The sequence below is a fragment of the Octopus bimaculoides genome, chromosome 24 (genome assembly GCF_001194135.2).
Source record: "Octopus bimaculoides isolate UCB-OBI-ISO-001 chromosome 24, ASM119413v2, whole genome shotgun sequence".
NCBI classification, from domain to species: Eukaryota; Metazoa; Mollusca; class Cephalopoda; order Octopoda; family Octopodidae; genus Octopus; species Octopus bimaculoides.
The window spans coordinates 30,074,658-30,079,845 of NC_069004.1; positions in this window are offsets into that span (position 1 = coordinate 30,074,658).

The following is a 5,188-nucleotide window of genomic DNA, read 5'->3' on the forward strand; positions in this document are numbered from 1 at the left end:
CTATATATGTATAAAAACATGCATACACACACACATATATATATATATATATATATATATATATATATATATATATATATGGGCACAGGTGTGGCTGTGTGATTACAAAGTTTGCTTTCCAACTACACGGTTCCATGTTCAGTCCCAATGTGTGGTACCTTGAGCAAGTGCCTTCTACTGTAGCCCTGAGCTGACTGTAGCCTTGAAAGTGGATTTCGTAGACAGAAACTTGAAAGAAGCCCATCATATGTATAAATGTATACATGTTTGTGTCGTCTTTTGACATCGTGTGATAGTCGTAAACAAGTGTCACTGTCATACAAGCAGTGTCATTCATTTTCAATATTCTGCAAAAACAGGTCTACCCATGATGAAATAATAATAGCTTGCTTGGAAACAGGGGAGGGTTGGTGAGAGGAAGGGTATCCGGCTGTAGAAAACTCTATCTCAGCAATTTTGTCTGACCCATGCAAGCATTGAAAAGTAGATGATATGGTGGTGAGGATGGATAATGATGTAGGTATAGACATGGATCAAACCATGTAAGGTCATAGCTTTGACCAATAACAAATGTGTATGCACATGTGTTTGTGTGTATATGTATGTGCATGTATATGTGTGTGTGTGCGTGTGTGTGTGCGCATGTATATATGCATAAGTACGTGTGCATGTGTGTGCATGCACGTGTATGTGTGCAGGATTATGTGAGTGATTGGCAAAGATAAAGAGTGTAGTTGATTCATTTCTGCCATTATATAGCTGGTACCTTTGCCATTAACCCCCACCTCCTCCTCCTCCTCCCCTTCTTCCTCCTCCTGTTACTTCAATAAGTCCCTCTCCAATGCTCCCACTGGATAGTTTCATATCCTGTGGTGCAAAAAAAGGGACAAAAGGATCAACTCTGTTTCCTTTACAATTTAACAAATTGCATCAATAACTAAGTGTTGAAGCCCCGTTCAAAAGACCTACATCAGTGGTTCTCAACCAGGGCCCATGTAAGATTTGGTGAGGGGGGGGGCACATAAGATTTTGATAAACTTTATGTCCAAAAAACTGGTTATACTTCTACAATACAACATTTTAACAATTTTTTAATACAATTCTTTAAGTATATAAATAGGACTTTTTTTAAAACATCGGATGGCTACGAGGGTCCTCCTACCCTGAGTAAAATGGGAATTAAAAAGGTTCCTAAGCAAACCATGGTTGGGAACCACTTATTTACATGGTCGCTCGCTTGTCATGCTAGAAATAATAGCCAAATTTCATCACCATCATTCATCTGCACACATATAGGAAAATTACACCCTAGTCTTGTCAAGGGAGGGATATGCTAAGCAATGCAATGGCCCTGCAACCAATATGAAATGGCTCAATGCTTGGGAAAAGGGCCAGTTGGTCACAGGTCGAATGCTTTTCATTGTAGCCCGTTTTAGCAGGACTGACCAATCTTTTAACTTTTATTTGTTTCAGTTGCTGGACTGTGGCCATGCTGGGGCACAGCCTCAAAGGATTCAATCAAACATACTGACCTCAGTACTTATTTTTTTAAGCTTGATGCTTACTCTATTGGTCTCTTTTGCCAAACTGCTAAGTTACAGGGATATGAACAAATCAACAACACATTGTTATGTTGTGGGTAAGTGGGACAAATACAAACACACACACACACACACATATACAACAGGCTTTCACATAGTTTCCACCTACCAAATAAGGAATTGGTCATTCTGGATCTATGGAAGACAATACTTGCCCAAGGTGCCACACAGTAGGACTGAATCCAAAACCACATGATTACAAAATGAGCTTCTTAACTACACAGCCATGTTCTAACCATGACCACCTCCAAAACAATATTATATCATGTGTCCTAGTGTTTCCTATTTTTTTCTTTTTGCTTTCATATGACAGTTAGGGGATGTGTGTTTTGAGAGAGATTTGATTGCTATTTCTAGCAGACAGAGCAACTACATAGAGAGTCCCATGTTGGATTGGACATCAGCTGATATTATAAGGTGGAGGAAGAGGAGAATGGAAGGGGAGAAAGGGAGATGAATAAAGGAACACAACATCGTAGAGTTTGGACAAGAGGATTAGTGAACAAGGATTAAAGATTCAAAGTTTCATATTATTATTATTAATGATTTTCTTTTTGTTTTTACTTTCCTAATGCTTACGTACAGCTTTCTCTCGCAGAAGTCAATGCTGGCTTTCTCTGATAGACAGAGAACTCTGGGAAATGGAAGAATTACAAGCATTGGTTGATTTGCCTACGATTGCATAAAAAATATCTGCATGTGTGTGTATCTGTGTGTCAGAGAAAAGGTGTGTGAGTTTGTGTATGTATGTGTATAACCCTTTGGGGACCAAGTTACCTATGACTGCACTTGGTCCTTTGTGACACGAACTTTTTTTTAACCCTTTAGCATTCAGATTCCTCTATCAAACACAATGCTTCTTGACGACATTGTTTTGAGATTTCAATGATGCGATTTTATTCATTTATTCTCTTACTTGTTTCAGTCATTTGACTGCAGCCATGCTGGAGCACCACCTTTAGTCGAACAAATCGAACCGAGGATTTATTCTTTATAAGCCTGGTACTTATTCTATTGGTCTCTTTGGCCGAACCACTAAGTTACTGGGACGTAAACACACCAACATCGGTTGTCAAGCAATGCTGGAGGGACAAATACAGACACACGAACACACACATATATACATATATATATATATTTTTTTTTTTCTATTTTTTTTGGATTAATATTGACTTTTATCAGATACTTTGTATATTTATAGATAAATGTATAAATATATGATAAATAAGACCCCAAGGTACAATATGTAGATGCATATAATGCTGAAGGGTTGTACCTGATAGATTTGGAAATTTGTTTTCCCAAATTATTTATATTTATATTAACATATATATATATATATATATATAAAACAGGGTTCTTTCAGTTTCCGCCTACCAAATCCACTCACAAGGCTTTGGTCGGACCGAGGCTACAGTAGAAGACACTTGCCCAAGGTGCCACACAGTGGGACTGAACCAAGAACCACGTGATTGGTAAGCAAGCTTCTTACCACACAGCTATGCCTGTGTATACTTTTATAATGACATTGTAAGGTAGGTGCAAGACGCCAGATCTAGCTGGTTTGAACATAAAACAAGCGAAACATTTTGGCCCTATGTGACCAGTTAAATCCTTTAGTATTCAGATTTCTCTGCCAAACATAATCCTTATTAATCCACATTGTTTTGAATTAATCCTGCATTATCTCATAGCTTTGAGATTTCAATGATGTGATTGTTTATCTATAGAATAATATTGTAGGGTAAGTGTGAGAGGCTGAATCTGGCCAGTTTGAAAATAAAACAGGTAGAGTATTTCGACTGGATATGGCCAGTTTAAATTCTAAAGAGTTAAATGCTAAAAGGGTAAAGGATCCCCCAAATTATCCATCAAACTCAATGTTTAAGTTCTATATATCAGCTTAATAAAGACAAAGCTATTTTATTAAATTGCTCATTATTTTAAAAATTAATTTAACCCCTTGTCTGTCCCATGTATTCCTTGCATCCATGCATCATACATGATATATATTCCTAATGTTTTTGCAACCATAAGGGCAACTAGGAGCTTATGAAAGGGAAGTTTTGTATTACACAGAATGTGTGAAACCTAAGCTAAATATATTCTGAAAACAAGCATGGATTTTTAGGACAAACTTATGAAAATGCTTTGAACAGGCAAAGAATTAGTGTCACTATAAAGACATTTTGTATAGTGGCATGCAAAAGCACACATCAAATTCTTGGAGTGGTTGCCATTAGGAAGGGCATCCAGCCATAGAAACCATGCCAAATCAGACTGGAGTTTGGTGCAGCCCCTCAGCTTACCAGCCCTGGTCAAATCATCCAGTCTATGCTAGCATGGACAACAGATGTTAAATGATGATATTTCACCACTGTCATGCTAAAACTGTCTCTTCTAGCAGAACTGCTTAATCCTTTGCCTGTCTTGTGTGTATCTCACAGGACATATAAAACCAGGAATGAAAACAAACATAGAAGTTTAGGACAAACTTATGAAAATGCTTTAGAAAGGCATAGGATTAAAGAAAGACAGATTTCTTTAGAAATATTGTAATAAAAGGGGTTGATGACAATGTGATATTACAATTTATTTGGATTTAAGTTTCAGATGTCAAAAGTAAAAAAAAAAAAAATTGTCGGCTTTATCACAATTGTTCTTTTGAATTCATAATTCAGAATTACTGTTGTTACAAACGGAAGATAGCATTGTTAACTTCCAAACTTCCCACCATAGTCGAAAAAAATGTTAAAAAAATAAACATTTTAATTAATAATTCATGAGGGGTATGCAAAACAGCGAGAACCCAGACACTAACATATCTATTCATTTTAAAGACATTCTGGCAGTTTCAAGTGTCTGTAATAGAGGAGGCATTCTCTGGTGATGAATAAACAACAGCAAATAGATATTCACATTCAAATCAGCCAGACTATATTAAGAATGAATCAGATACGTTAACACTTTGGTTACTTAGAATCATGAATATTAACAATCTTGAATACTTTGTCCCCATGGCAGTCTAAAACTCACTGTGGAGACAAGTAAATAAATTATGATAATGATCTCTAATTAAACTTTTAGGTTTTCAGGTTTCTTTATCAAATGAAATGCCTATTTATTTGTATTGTTTCAATTAATTATGCATTATCTCATAGCTTTGACATTTCAATGACGTAATTGTTTATTTTTAGAACGACATTATAATGTGTGTATGTGTGAGTGGCCAGATCTGGCTGGTTTGAATGTAGGATACTTTGGCCGGATGTGGCCAGCTTAAATGCTAAAAGGTGAAAACACAAAGCTAGCAATTTTGAGAAGAAATGGAATTTATTGATATGATCCCCCACCAGCATATGGATTCCCTCACACCATTTCATTTGATTGTTTCTCTTGGAGGAATGGTACACACAGTTGACTTTAAAGAGATTTGAACTTAGAATGTAAAGGGCTGGAAGAAATACTGCAAGGAATTTTGGTGAATGCTCTTAACTCTGTATACCACTTATAGAATGCACTTTTATGCATGTTACATGTGTATATATACACACAATGTGCACGTATACATGCATAGATTTGAACAT